This window comes from Hyperolius riggenbachi, chromosome 1 (assembly GCF_040937935.1).
Source record: "Hyperolius riggenbachi isolate aHypRig1 chromosome 1, aHypRig1.pri, whole genome shotgun sequence".
NCBI lineage: Eukaryota > Metazoa > Chordata > Amphibia > Anura > Hyperoliidae > Hyperolius > Hyperolius riggenbachi.
Window position 1 is genome coordinate 162,363,952 of NC_090646.1, and position 16,380 is coordinate 162,380,331.

General features: G+C 42.5%; 1 long non-coding RNA gene across 3 annotated transcripts in view; it reads left to right on the forward strand.

The window, feature by feature from the left end:
• The first annotated feature begins 10,655 nt into the window (after positions 1-10,655).
• LOC137546607 (uncharacterized) overlaps positions 10,656-16,380 on the forward strand; it is a 103,402-nt gene continuing 97,677 nt past the window's right edge. For all 3 annotated transcript variants that reach the window (XR_011026304.1, XR_011026303.1, XR_011026305.1), the window contains exon 1: positions 10,656-10,789. This is a non-coding gene — a long non-coding RNA (uncharacterized lncRNA). The remainder of the gene's footprint in view (positions 10,790-16,380) is intronic.

Sequence of the window (16,380 nt, forward strand, 5' to 3'; positions counted from 1 at the left end):
TAATCTTTACCAGTATTTATCCATGACCTATTGTAGATATACCCTCACACAAGCCTTGATGCCTAACCCTAACTGAACCTCCCTGGTGATGCCTAACTCTAAGCCCCCCCTCCACTGATGCCTGGTCTCCTACCTGACCAGTTTTACTGTCTAGTGTTGTCAAACACCACCAACCACACTAGACAGTGAAACTGGTCAAGTAAGAGACCAATAGCACCAGGTTTAAACTATTTAGCGTGTGTTGCAGAAATGAGCAGCTTCAGGCAGCCAGGTAAGTAAAAGTGCAACAGACTTTTTCATAACTTGTTGTGGAGTAATGCAATGGAAGAAATCACTAAATGAGATTGAAGGCGACTGTACACATGGTAAATTCTTGGCTGTGATAGTGCCAAATAGACCTTTTGGTCAAAAAATATAATCCATAGTCTATTAGAAAACATTCCCATCCCATCGCATGGATATCTTAAAAGATAGATAGTTCATTGGTTATTTTACATGATCTATCTTTCAGTGTGTATGTATCTTTAAACTTGTTTCATTTGTCCTAATGGATTATTTAACTTTGTCAAAAAAAAAAGCCGCCAAGAATTGATTATATTCATGTTGTTAATTTTTTATAATGTGTATTTTGTCTGATTGAGATAGTCATGCTCACTTGGAGGCCTCCTGTTGGCAGTAGACCACTAAGCAGTCAGGAAGCTCACGTAGCCACTGCATGTTTAGAGAAAGTCTGCTACATCATTTCACCATCTGATCAGCCTCAGCAATTCCAGACACATGAATTCCACAGAGAAAATCAGGCCAGTTTCTTAGTGAAAATTGATGAACAATAACACATAATTCCCATTGGAGACATTCTTGAAATTAGAAAATTGGAAACAAAAGCATGCCTATAGATTTTTAAAGGCCACTTCGAGCAAGTATCAAATAAAAAAAATTGCCTTGCCAATTTAATTGCCCATGATATCTTCATCACTTCTAAATTAGTATTTTGGGATCGATCAAAATATCTGCCATTAGTCATATAAATAGGAAATGCTGCAGGATCAGATTTTCTGTTCGTTTTTTTTTCTGAGGCTCGGCACAAATGTATGAGCTAAGCGATAATGTGCTGTTTACCTTTACACTAGTTTCAAGTCTTCATTACTATCATGTCTTGCTGTTCAATAATTCAGCTTAGCAATATTGTCTCGGTGAAAAAAACTACAGCGTCATCATATTACTTTCTTCCCTAAAATGTATTTTTTTTTTTTAGACCAGAAGCTATTCTTTACACTAATTAAAGCAGTAACTCTAACTGGAGGAAGTTTGTCCTTATAATGAGTTCCCTGGTGACACAAAACATTTTTTAAAACTGAAATCAGCAACTGTTCTCTCGGTCCTATGGCAAGATGATTGGAAAGAGTCTATAATAAGATAAATGTAAATCACCCCCCAAAAATCCCAGCTAAATAATAAGTGGGACTGATTACAATGCAGAGGCTCTGAAGGGTGATTGATCAATAGGTAATAACACTGGTAACATGTTCACGGCGGAATATCTAAATGACTTTGTTGGAGTTGAATCAATGGACTGCTATATGAACACAGTTCTGCACATGTATCTCTGAAGGAACAATACACTATAGAGAAAAAAACGTAATCTGCCGGCATTATGTGGAAATTAGTCACTGGCTGTTTGTTAGCGCCCGGGCAGTCATCCAAAAGCCTAATTGTGTATTATATAGAAAACAATCGCACTCCCAAATAACAATACACACGATGTTCCATCAGCACAAAAATACACTAAGAGTTCACTTAAAAGTGTTTTGTTTGGATTTAAAATAAACAAACTAATTTTAGGCTTTACTGTGACACGTCTTTGGAGAAAGCCACCCCAGCTGCACTTTACAAAGAGTACAGGAAGCAGATAAATGATAGTAATACTTTCGGTAACCTTTGGGGAAGATAAAGGTTTATTGGATTTGTCCCAGCGATGTTATATATGTCAAAATATTTCCGTGTCAAGCACAAAACCTATGAATTACTATTTTAAATCACCGGGTCAAGCATAAAATCCATAGACTATTCATCTAAATCAAAAGTACAAGAAGATTATGCAGCAAATCCCTCACGTCAGAAGGCAACCCAGGCAATGTATACATGCAGGGATTGATTTACTAAGGTTCTCCTAAGCTGAAGAACGCTGAAGAACATGTGTGATCAAGTTAACCTGGACTAGATATTTTTTTTTAATATAGTCTATTGACTGGCAACTGTGTTCAACCCACTGTCTGGGCAATATACAGTACCTGAACATAGCAAGAATTACTGAAAGGTTAGTAAATTAGCAACTGTGCTTATGCACTCACACCCATGCACCTTTAGTGAGAACTCGTTTTTGAAAAAAACATTTTTACATAATTCAGGACACCTTGGAATTGTTAAAGAAAATTAGAGTTGGTCTTCCATAAAAAGAAAAATGTTTTCCCTCATCATGACGCGCTGCTTCCCGCCAATGTCCGCCTCTCTGTTTTTAGTCATAAGCCTGTAAAATAAATTTATAAAAGCAAAATGGCCGTGATCCTGGAAGTACTTCTGGGTCGCAGCAAATACACCCCTTCCTGTTACAGAGAACCAACAAGCAGCTTGTCTGTATTTTCAGGGAACTGCAGCGGACACATAGGTGGAAACTGAGCAGCCCTGAGGGGATATGGAGGTGGGTAATTATCTTGGGAAGATGCCTCTGTGTCCCATTTCATAAGCAATATTCACCTTGGGTATACTTAAAGTGTGTCTGTGAGGGTACAATTCTACAATTCAACAAACTAATATTTTGTCTTAGCCTGCTTCAGTGGCAACTTCAGGCAACCATGTTAGCAGCAACTTATTTTAAGCCTCGTACACATGTGCAAGTAATGTCACCCCCAGAGATCAGGACTAGATCCCTCGGGCCAACAGTTCAGTGCAGGGGGCGTAATCTAGAAATCACTGGGCCCCCCTGCTCTTATATATGATTCTGTAGGCTTAATCTGACATAATGTCACACAATTTTACCCCCTTTGAAATGTAAAAAGACTTCCTCAGTCAGGGTTGGACTGGGACACTAAGGGCCCACCAGAAAACTTAAAACATAAATGGGTGTCAACACGCACTGGAACATGGGTGTGGTCATGATGGGTCATGGGTAGACTTAAAAATACACAAAATAACAAAAAATTACACAAAATAAGTAGCGGTGTTATTCACAGAGATTGGGTCCGACCACATTTTAGATTCCGCACGGAATCCTCAGTTCAGCCGCAATCAAACTACGGTAGATGGCTCAGTCAGGCTCAGTCTAACTGAGTGATGTCAGCCGGGGCCTTCTGCGCTTGCACAGAAAGTCCGTGCATGCGCAGAAGGCCCCCTGCTGACGTTACAGAGCCGCTTACCGGAGCAGATTGCGGCTTAACGGAGGACGGCGAGGGACACATCCATGCTTATGGGGCTGGAGGAAGCCCCGGGTAAGCAAAAAACAGGTTTTTTAATTACCTCTGGGTCACTTTAAGCCCCATCTACACGATACAATTATACGTGCGATCGATCGAATTTTGATTGGATCGAATTTGATTGATCGATTAAATCCGACATGTCTGATCGAGATTCAAATGGTGGTGTGGTCGAATATCAATGCAAAACAATCCCAAATCATTCACACTACCAATCAAATCCTGATCGGACATGATAATCTATCAATCGAATTTGAGCCAATCGAAATTCGATCGATCGCATGTAGAATTGTATCGTGTAGATGGGGCTTAGGTTATACAATTCAGATATAACTACATCTTACATTCTACCATATGATAAAGAAGCCTCCACAAAAGCCAAAGCTGTGCTGTGAATGAGGTTGTAGCTGCCACATGTACAAATATAAAAAAGGTCCACTTCAAAAACTTCATTCAGATCAGATAAACTTCAGACCCTCTCATATTTCCTATACTGCCCAGAACTCCAGTCCGAGCACAAGTGATCATCTGCATAGTGTACAGTGATGTGATCAGTTTGTACAGGCTGTGTGGTAGTTATTGGAAAGTTTGTATTCGGGAACCATTGCCACACAGCCTGTACAGGCTCATCACATCACTGTGCTTTATGCAGATCATGGACAGCCATGCACAGTGCCCTGCAGCACATGACCAGGGCAGACATCCGATGCCTCCTGCACTCCTCCGGCAGCCCCTGGAGCACAATACACAGTGTTTCTGTTTTGTTTAGTAAGAGTCTCCTCACCAGTCACTCCTCTGCTAATGTCACGATCTCCGTCTGTCTCCCGGGCCCTGCTCGCTGGCTCCTGAATTCCTCAGGCTGCTCGTTACCCTCCTCAGCCAGCAGCATCACTGTCAGAGGAATTACAGGCTCCGACTCACACAGTCATTCAAAATCAGCACACGTTTCCTGGGCTGAGTGACAGAGGTGGGGGTGGAGTTGGGCAGGGAAAGAAATGGGAGGGGATGTGTGTCCTGTGTGGACAGAAATGCCTTTTACTGGCTGCGAGGGTTGGGCGTAATTCTCTGCAACAAACGCCCCCCCCCCCCCCCCGGCAAGTGCATGGGTCTAGTGTATTCTGAGTGTTGGCCACACTGCCCGGGGCCCACCGGAGACTTGGAGGCGGGGCCTCCCGGGCGAACTCCAGAGCTCCCGGCGGCTCAGTACGAGCCTGTCCTCAGTGTTTTGATGAACTCTGGCACCGTTTGTCACTACTGGTAAACACACACAATAATCAATTGAATAACTGGGGTTACCCACAATGCACTGCTACTGAATATGCAAATTATCCAGAACTGCTGGTTTAAAACAAGCCTATAGTTGCCTAATACATTTTACAGAGCCACATCAACCTAACACACAGACAGTCTGTTTCTGATTTTTGGTCCTCATCAGTGCATGGCAGGGATTGATATGGCTCCATTATATACAATAAGACACGCACACCTTGTAACTCAATTTGCACTGAAATGTCCGTGAGAGCATATTAGATACACTTTAACACTCCCAAGTGCATGCTTGAAACAATATAGTACCGCTTTGCCCCTGTTGCTGACCTGCTGATCTGCTTTGTCCCATTGATAAAGAACTTTCAGTTCGAAATGACGACGTCTTGGTAATATTGGCGTTAGCTGTTCCACCGTATCTTGCTTGGTTTCTGTCTGATGCCTTGTTGTACTGAGTACTATGTTGTTTCAACTATGCACTTAAAGTGTATCCAATATGCTCTCATGGACATTTCAGTGCTTATAGGACTTGATGTATATGTGTTGTAATATACTTGCATGTATTTGTAGATTTGAACAATTGGTTTGTTACCTTCTATAATATACGCTTTCATTGAGTTCATTGCAAATTGAGTTACAAGGTGTGTGTGTGTGTCTTATTGTATATAATAGATTACTGTTGCATTTAACACAGCACCCAATTCTGTTTATTTGGTAGCTTAATTATCTTACTTGTGCTAAGGTGTGCATCCTTAAAGATTGTTTTTACTGATGTGGCTCTATTCCAGTGATGGCTAACTTTGGCACTCCAGCTATGGTGGAACTACAAGTCCCATGAGGCTTTGCAATAACCTGACGGCTCTAAGCATAACATGGAGAGGAAGAGGCATGATGGGATTTGTAGTTTTGTCACAGCTGGAGTGCCAAGGTTAGCCATCACTGCTCTAGTCATATATTTCTTATTTTCAAATGTTAACATGAAGAAAAAGTAGCGATGGATGACCAGTGTGGTTTGAATGATACAATTATATCTTTTACTAATTAATTCTTTATGGAAGGCCGGACTAGGGGTGTAGTGTGGTTTGACTAGGGGTGTGCCAGGGGCATGTCTTAAAGACTCTTTCTTAACCTCTTTGTTATCTCAAAATGTTGGGAGGTATGCTAGACTGAGAGCCACACCCAGATCAGGAAAGCAACATAGCTCCCAACCATGGGCGTAGCAATAGGGGTTGCAGAGGTTGCGACCGCATCTGGGCCCTTGGGCCAGAGGGGCCCCAAAGGGCCATCCCTCAACTACTGTATTAGCTCTCTTTCGGTCCTGTGCTTATAATAATCACTTCTATAGATACTTTGAATAGTGGTAATCATTAACAAACTGTTCCCTATCCCCTTTTTACGCCACAGACACTGTAGTTGTCATTGACAGGTTTTGGTGCGCCGTATCAATGGTTATGTATAGAGTGCTTGGGGGGCCCCATTATAAAGCTTGCATCGGGGCCCACGGCTCCTTAGCTACGCCACTTCCCCCCAGGAGACGTTTTTCTTGTTACAGTGTCCCTTTAAAATAAACACATGAGGTAACTTCAAATGAACATTCCATAATTACCTTGCCATCAGTTCCTTTCAGATGCTCACTATTTTCTTCTGACAACAATCCCTTCCAGTTCTGACAACATTTTGTCAAAAGTGAAATATACACTCACCTAAATGATTATTAGGAAAACGTGTTCAATTTCTCATTAATGCAATTATCTAATCAACCAATCACATGGCAGTAGCTTCAATGCATTTAGAGGTGTGGTCCTGGTCAAGACAATCTCCTGAACTCCAAACTGAATGTCAGAATGGGAAAGAAAGGTGATTTAAGCAATTTTGAGCATGGCATGGTTGTTGGTGCCAGACGGGCCAGTCTGAGTATTTCACAATCTTCTCAGTTACTGGGATTTTTAGGGTTTACAAAGAATGGTGTGATAAGGGAAAAACATCCAGTATGCGGCAGTCCTGTGGGCGAAAATGCCTTGTTGATGCTAGAGGTCAGAGGAGAATGAGATAGAAGAGAAACGTTAACTGAAATAACCACTCTTTAAAACCGAGGTATGCAGCAAAGCATTTGTGAAGCCACAACATGCATGGAAATAAGTGATTATTTCCACCACAGGACCAAAAAACTGCTAATACTTTGGTTGAGGAAGGGTCCCATGGGGCCCCTCTGGCCCAAGGGCCCAAATGCGGCCACTACCTCTGCCACCCCTATTGCTATGCCTCTGGAGTAGACTACGCAGGAGGTAAGTATGACCTGTGTATGTTTATTTTGACTTTTAATTTTCAGTTCAGGTTTTCTTTAAAGAGAATCTGAACTGAAAATAAAAAGTCAAAATAACCATACACAGGTCATACTTACCTCCTGTGTAGTCTACTATTCAATCTCTTTCTCCTCTCCTGTGTCCTGCTTGTCCACTGTGATCAATGGATTTCTCCGTCCTCCATTTTAAAAATGGCCATTACCCCATAACAGCTCCCTGGTCAGGACACTGTTAAACTGTAACATCACCCACTTGAGCCATAGGGAAACATGGACATTACCTTGCACATTCAGTTGTAACTGACAGCTGCTGATATATAACTGACAGCAACTTGTAGATTTCAGTTCTGACAAAATATTGTCTGGAAGAACTGGAAGGGATCACTGTAAGAAGAAAATGGTGAGCTTCTGAGGGGAAATGACGGTGACATTAGTATGTAATATTTATTTGCAGCTACGTCATGTGTTTATTTTAAATAATTTTACTCGCTTCAGGTTCCCTTTAAGGGGCTGCTGGTACACAAGGGGTTAATGTAATCCAGCTTAGTTTGTGATCATGCATGTTTAGGCTATATTTTCTTAATGATAATAGATTTCCAGTAACAAAACTCCTTTTCTAAAACCATAATTTGTAGCCTTTATAGGTAATTACAACATAAATTCCCATGGATGTCACATGTTACTATATGATATCGTCTAACAGCAGTTAGAGAGCAGAGCTACCAGCATCTAAAGATTTTCCTTTTTCCACAAAAGGAATAGCAGGCTAGAAAATATATATGATGGCTGATAATCGTACGCCCCTGTTCACATCTTCTTATTAAAATAGCTGTCACAGGGCACTAAAAACATCACTCTGATGTAATTCTGAAGCAAACTGTGCTAGTTTTACTGCCAATTTTCTCCTCACATTTTGACAGAAAATGTATGAGACAGGTCTCCTTCAACAACTTTTTACATGCAAATTTAATCTTCTTCTACAGTAAATATTTAAATATCAGCAATGTCAAATTATACCGCAATTACTGTGACAGCCCAATGCAATGTGCAACCTTCTAAGTGACATTGTGAGTGCACCGAGCCATAACTTGTAACTAATGTAAATCTTTTTTTTCATTAGAGTTTCTTTCTAGCAGTGTCTGCCTTATTCATAAAACGCCTGCCTCCCAAACCTCCCCAAATTTCTGCCCGTATATATTTTATGGAAATGGGACAATCCTATTAGCCTGATCTCTGCCAGTGACAACAAAGAGCTAAACAGGGAGATATACATCACGTCTGACAGGGAAAGCATGAGAAGCACTTAATGCCATACATACAATTATTATATAAATGTCAAGTCATTTATTGTAATATGAATGTCAGACAGCTTCTGCAATTCACACTAATGTAACTGAGATCCCAGCATTGTATGGGGGCTTGAGCAGGATTTTCTCCATCCATGTGTGCAGACACAAGACAGAAGCTTGTGAAGCCATTTAATGAAATGCTGAAATCATACTATGTGAATGCTTCAGATTGGTATAAACTGGCTACAATGGATGTTGAATCCCCTTATACCAACATTCCACGCGAGGACAGTATTGCAGTTTGACAACATTTCCTTCAACTAAATGCTCTACCAACAGAGCCCACACTACAATTTATCAGGTATATACTAACTCACAACTATTTTTCATTTGGGAATTATATATATCTACAGACAATGGGCAGTGCTATGGGAAGTAGGATGTCACCCCTGTATGCTAATTTATGTATGGCCAGATTGGAGGAAAACTTCCTTTCAACTTGTGAAATTAAACCATGGGCTTACTTCAGATTTATAGATGATATCCTATTAATCTGGACAGCATCACAGGAACTTCTCAGAGTACCACAAGAACTTCAAGTTAAAGCTCAGCTTTTCAACCTACCATGTCAGTTTCCTGGATACCACAATTTATACACAAGATAGAAATTTACAAACATCCATATACTGTAAACCAACTGACCAGCATATTTACCTAAAATGGAAGAGTTTCCACCCAGAACACACCAAAAAATCTATTGTTTACTGCCAGGCTTTGAGGTATAACCGAATATGTTCTAATTCAACTAATGTCACTACGTAGTATATTCATAGATCAGGGATATCATCGATGATCAAATACACAGAGCAACTTTAAAATCAAAAGAGGAACTGTTGAAGTACACCCCAAAGACTGAAAATAACAGAAAACCAATTGTGGTAACCTACTACCCAAAATTAAAGACACTGAGGAAGATATTGAAAGCCTTACAACCGATACTCCACAAAGACAAACGTCTGAAGGAAGTTTTTCCTGATTTACCACTGCTTGCTTTCGGACAAGCTCCCAATTTGAGACAAATGATTATCAGAAGTGCATTATCTACACCAGAAACTCCAGGCACATTACCCTGCAATAACAGAAGGTGTGAGACCTGCCCTTATATCTATACCAAACTCACAGAAAGATCATCAAATACAAGGCCAATTTTCCTGTGAGTCATCCAATGTTGTATACATTATACGCTGCATGAAATGCCCCTCAAGAGGAATCTATATAGGAGAAACAGAATAAAAACTGCGCACAAGAATGAACCATCACCGCTTTAAAATCAATGAGGGTAAAATGGACACACCAGTGGGCCAACACTTCTGTGAACCAGGACACAGCATGCAAGATCTAAAAGTACTTGTTCTTAAAGAGACTCTGTAACAAAAATGTCATCCTGTTTTCTACCATCATACAAGTTCCTAAACCTATTCTAATGTGCTCTGGCTTACTGCAGCACTTTCTACAATCACCGTCTCTGTAATAAATCACCTTATTTTTCCCCTGTCGGACTTGTTGCCCTGTGTCTGGAAGGCTGCCAACTCTTCAGTGTTGATCTGCTATGCACACCCCCCTCCAGGCCCCTCTATGCAAACTCCCGTGTGTGTGTGTGTGTGTGTGTGTGTGTGTGTGTGTGTGTGTGTGTGTGTGTGTGTGTGTGTGTGTTATTTACATTCGCCAGCTTTTCTCTGCTCTCTTATCTTTTACAAGCTGGATAAAGCCTCTGTTGTGAAAGGAGTCACATGCTGAGGAATTACAGACACGGGCAGAGCTGTCTGCAGGAAGAAACAATCAGCCTGTAACTCTTCACTGGATGAGAGCTGCAGGGGGAAAGAAACACACAAATGATCTCTTGAGATTCAAAAGGAAAGCTGTATACAGCCTGCTTGTGTATGGATGTATTTTCTATGTGTGGACATACTGTACATCAACCTACTTCCTGTTTTGGTGGCCATTTTGTTTGTTTATAAACAAACTTTTTAAAACTGTTTTTGACTACTTTTAATGCGACGGGGAGAAGCAAAATTGTGAATTGGGAATAGGAGATGTCCCCTAATGCACTGGTATGTTTATTTTTGTGCAGTACACATTTACGAAAATGTTCAAGACATTAACAGAAGGTTTAAATTGTGGAACAGGATTCATGACACCTTATTCAACATAATTGACTTGGCTTCATTATCTACAGAAACCTGCTGGATTTCATATATGCTTGCACTAACTCACTGGCTCCAGCCTGCTGATCACCTGACACCTAACGGATAAACAGTAACCAGCACAACTGTCATCTTCGTGTTTACTATATACGTGCATCAGTGTTTTACTTCAGCTAACATCTGGAAATATGCCTGAAGAAGGGGAGTAGATCCCAGAAAGCTTGCATAATTTAACTCTATCAGTTAGCCATTAAAAAGGTATTAATTTTTACAAAACGTTATTTTTTCTACCTATCAGATTGGTATAAAAATAATAGTGCATTACAATTAGAGTTGTCTCGAACCTCCGATTTTAGGTTCGCGAACCTTGAATGCGAACATGCGAAAAAAGTTTGCGAACATGCAAACTTTTCGAACTGCCATAGACTTAAATGGGCAGGCAAACTTTCAAAACTACAAACACTAATTGTGGCCACAAAATTGATGGAAAAGATGTTTCAAGGGGTCTAACACCTGTAGGGGGACATGGCAGAGTGGGATACATGCCAAAAGTCCCGGGGAAAAATCCGGGACACAGCAGGATTTAAGGGCAGAAACCACATTTTATTGCTAAATTGGAGGCCTAAAGTGCTTTTAAAAATATTGCATGTGTATACATCAATCAGGTAGTGTAATTAGTGTACTGCTTAAGACTGACAGACTAAACTCACTGTGTAACGCAGCTCAAACAGCTGTTTGTGTAGTGACAGCCGTGCTGGACTGGTGCGAACCATGGCGAGAATGCAGGCGATGGCGATTTTCAAGCCCATATGGTCGAGCGGAGGTAGCTCAATGACAGAACAACAGTGACTGAGTGTTCAGCTGATCGAATTTGGTCTGTCCACAATGAAGCAATGACCTTATTATCTTCTTGGGTCAGGTGTGCCCCCCAACACACTCATTTAGCCAGTCATTGCTTCATTGTGATAAGCAAGCCCCTTCACCGCTGCAAGGTAACGATCACGAAGGGGAATTGACACATGTACATGCCTTTTGTTTTGTTGTTGCAACCGCAGTGCAGCCAGAAAAATTAGGCAGGCATGTACATGCACCAGAAAACATTATTATAGCGGCCGCTGATAGCAGCAGCCTTAAAAATTCAGGAATCCACGTGGAGTCCTGGACCCTGTTGGTGGTGGTGGGGAAGGCAGTCAAGCGGCCTGCAGGTAGAGATGCTGTGTGGGGACCAACTTAGTCTTGGGGCAGGCAGTAGCCCTCCAGGATCCATACCTCATTAATTTTGATAAAGGTGAGGTACTGAACACTTTTGTGATCTCGGTGACTTCTCTTCTCAGTGACAATGCCTCCAGCTGCGCTGAAGGTCCTTTCTGACAGGACGCTTGAGGCAGGGCAAGCCAGAAGTTGGATGGCAAATTGTGACAGCTCTGGCAACAGGTCAAGCCTGCGTACCCAGTAGTCCAGTGGTTCATTGCTGCTCAGAGTGTCTACATTCACACTTAAGGCCAAGTAGTCGGCTACCTGCCGCTCGAGGCGTGGGTGGAGGGTGGATCTGCAATGGATAAGGCGAGGCGTTGGACTAAAGAATGTCCGCATGTCCGACATCACCATGAAGGTGGGAGGTGAGCGGGTTGGGGGGGTACAAGGGAGTTGTAAAAAAAAAAGTGGGGGCAGCTCTGGAAAAGTCCTGGACTGGAGGAGTGAATGATCCTGGTAGCTATGTTCATATCGGATTGCAGGGCAGGGGTCAGAGTCTGGTCTAAGAAAGTTTAGACAGGAGGGCATTACAGTAACCCAGATGAGAGACAACCAGAGCTACTACATAAAACATTTTTTTTTACATGTTCTAAACTAAATTGTAATTAGAATTGTCCCGAACAGTTCGGTCGCGAACTTATCCGTGCGAACATCAGTGGTTCGCGTTCGTGTCGAAAGGTATTCACGGAGTGGTATTACAAATGTGCAACTGTCACACACAGATGCAGTGAAAGGTACTGGCTGCTTGTATAATATGTGCAGTCACACACACAGGTGCAGTGAAAAGGTAGGCACTAAATGTGCTGGGCCCAGCACAGTAGCAATTAGCAAGGGCCAGCTGCGACACACAGGGCTGTATAAGGCAGTGTCAATGGCGCACACACACAAAAAAAAACACTTCACAAGAACATTAGCTCTGAAAAGAGCTCTTTTTGTGGTGCTTTTCAACAACAAATATCAGCTAGGAGCAAGCTACAAAAGCCTAACTAAGCTTTCCCTGTGATGTAGAGGGTCAAAGTTTAGTCCAATGATGTAGTATAGGGGCGGTTTGAACTCGCCATAAAGTTCGCATTTCGACGCAAACGCGAACCACCGATGTTCGCACTAATTTAAGTTTGGGACAATTCTAATTACAATTTAGTTGAGAAGATGTAAAAAAATGTTTTATGTAGTAGCTCTGGTTGTCTCGCATCTGGGTTACTGTAATGCCTTCCAGTCTAGACTTCCTTGGACCAGACTCCGACCCCTGCCCTGCAATCCAATATGAACATAGCTGCCAGGAACATTCACTCCTCCTGTCCAGGACTTTTCCAGAGCTGCTCCCACTTTTTTTTTTACAACTCCCTTGTACCCCCCCATCCCGTTCACCTCCCGCCTTCAACTCAATCAAGCAAGCCCTAAAGACTCATCTTTTCCGCATAGCCTACCTGCCATTTTCATAGCTCCAAATCCCTCAATGAATTACCCCCCCCCCCCCAGCTTCCCTAATGTGTCCCACTCCTCCATCCCTTAGATTGTAAGCTATTTTACAGGGCCCTGTTTTCCGTGTGCTCTTCTAAAATGTATCCCCACCTTGGAATCTGCAGACCATTGTACTATTTTGTGTTCAATTGTTTAAAAGACCACTACAGTGAACCAACACATTTTTGATAAGTCCATCTCCTCATGGGGAATTCTCAGGTTTTTCTTTGTTTTCAAAAGTATTCCCTGAACGGCAGTTTCTCAGATTTTTACCTACTCACTTTTTTCCCTATAGTTCTCCTTCAATGCTATAATGTCTTGTGTTATATTGTCCAACATTGTATTTTCTCCCCTGTCTATTGTACAGGACAGAAATGTTTCTGGTCTTTTTGCCACACCAGGTCAGAAAACCTGTTGATTTCTGGCTGCCTGCCCCTTATGTCCACAAATGCTGTCCTCTTTCTTACTGTTGTGTTGCACTGCAGGTCACAGTCGTGTGGTGCACCAACAGAGTTAAGGGCCTAGCCTGTCAGTCCTCATGTTTCTATTGACAGGGAGGAAGTGGGCATTTTTATAGGCAGAGAAAGGTGGAACAATAAGGGAATAGCACCATGAGTCGATGGGCAGTAATGAATGAACCAATTTAAAGAGTCAAAGGTACTTTATTCTGCAGCAGGCAGAGGGAGCGGAGTCCTTTCAACCAATGGCGCTCCAGGCGATTGCCTGCATTGTTTGTGGTAAAAAACTGTTCTGGTACAGCACTGGGTAATATGTTAGCACTTCATAAATAAAGTTTAATAATAATAATACGTAGATATCTTACATTGCAGACATAGACGTCCACATTTCTTGTTATCCTATTTACTAACCACATCCTGCTATTTCAGCTTAAAGAACAACTGTTAGCCATCATATGCCGCCCCACAAAAAATACATATTTAAGTAGATAAATGCGTGCTCTACTTACATATCAGATGTAATGCACTGTCCACATTTTGGTTTCTTTTGATTTTCAATTTATATTATTTTCCTGGCAGGGGCCATCTTGTGCCCTCCAGGTTAAATAATCCCCCTCCGCATCCCCCTCCTCCCTGCACTGATTCAGAGCACAGCGGGGAGGATAAAGGCAGCAGGCACAGACTCACCTAATAGTGTATCCAAGTGCTGGCGTTCCCATCTGTTCTCTGCACTACCACCGGAGGCAGTGCAGAGAGTATAGAAGGGAACTGCAGCACCTGGAACCATTATTCAGAGAGTCTGTGTGCAACTCCTTTATCCTTCCCCAATATTCAGCACAGGGAAGAGGGAGAATTCTGCGGGCAGCAGATGCAGAGAGGGAGCCCACATGCATCTGGAGGAGGGGGGCCGAGGACAGTGACAGGAGACAGCCTCTGGCCCCCCTCCCTGCGCACTAATACGGCTGAAACATAGAGAGAGAAGGCGGCCAATCACAGTGCAGAGAGGTGAGTGACAGAGGCTTCAGCCAATCAGGCTGATACAGCATAACATGTCACTTCTCTTTTGCGTCTGTGTTAGTCTGCGTACCATCTTAGAGCCAGGGGGCATGGGGAGAGAAGGAGCACAGTAAGATTGATTTTTAAGTTTGAATTTGCCTGGTTAGCTTCCTCTTGACTATTGTAACAGCCTGCACTAGAACATGTATTTTGTATTTAATGCCAAACAGTTACTCTTTAAAGTACACCTGTAATAAACCTCCCCCCCCCCCCCCAAAAAAAAGTTATATGCTCACCTCAGAAGAGTGAAGACTCTGGATGCCTCAGAGTCTTCCTGGTCCTCTCTTTTCTTCCACAGCCGGGACCCTAGTTGTAGCATGCTTGCAATGCATGCACTAAACTGACTGTATACCTATGATCAATTGCATTGTCATGCTTCTACTGCTTGATGGTACAGACTCCATGCCGTCTAAATGTATGCCCTTTACCCTGTACCAGAATTCAAGCTGTGAGTCTAGGACATTGCTGCCCTGACCTCTGTGGTTCCCCACGTTAGGCAGACTTTGTCACACCTTAACACCCCTCATACACACACACACACACACACACACACACACACACACATTACTACACAAGCAGACACCATTATTTCATTGTAATCAAGAAAAAATCTATACGTATAATAGTACATAATACAACAGCACAAAAGGTTTGCCAAGCACATGAAATTTGAACACAGAGATGTTGCTAGGATACCAAACTATTCAGAGAATTTCTGAGCCCCAAAGATTAATGACATGCAGATATTACCAACGATAGGCAGATATGAATGGCATTTAGATAATATAAATAACAGATCGTTAATATCATTTACGGACAACAGTGATAGGTAAAATAAAATAAACACTGAATAAATATACTGTACATAGGAAACAAATAATGTTAGGGAATTCACCTTTTATAAATACATTTACTAAAAATACACATAGGATAACATTTTAAAAAAATGGTATGCCCAGCTATGTATATGGTCATTAACCCTCTGGGCGATACAATTATATCGCCCAGGAGGGGGCGCAGCACTTTTTTTTTAAATTTTTCTTTTTTAAATCATGTAGCGAGCCCTGGGCTCGCTACATGATAGCCGCTGTGCAGCGGCATCCCCCCACCCACTCCGATCGCCTTCGGCGATCAGAGTAAGCAGGAAATCCCGTTCAGAACGGGATTTCCTGCTGGGCTTCCCCGGTCGCCATGGCGACGGGGCGGGATGATGTCACCGACGTCATGGACGTCATGACGTCAGAGGGAGTCACGATCCACCCCTCAGCGCTGCCTGGCACTGATTGGCCAGGCTGCGCAAGGGGTCTGGGGAGGAGGGGCTGCGCGGCACGGCGGGTAGCGGCGGATCGGCGGCGAGCGGTGGCGATCGGAAGTTACACGCAGCTAGCAAAGTGCTAGCTGCGTGTAACAAAAAAAATTATGCAAATCGGGCCACCAGGGCCTGAGAACTCCTCCTGCGCGACATACCCCAAGCTCAGCTCGGGATTATCGCTCAGGAGGTTAATGGTCACATATAATTATATACCTTGCAGCATTTTATACCTTGCAGCTACTAAAATTAGCATAGAATTTCACTGACATTGTTACCCTGTAATAAACAGTAAAGTGTCTTAAAGCATC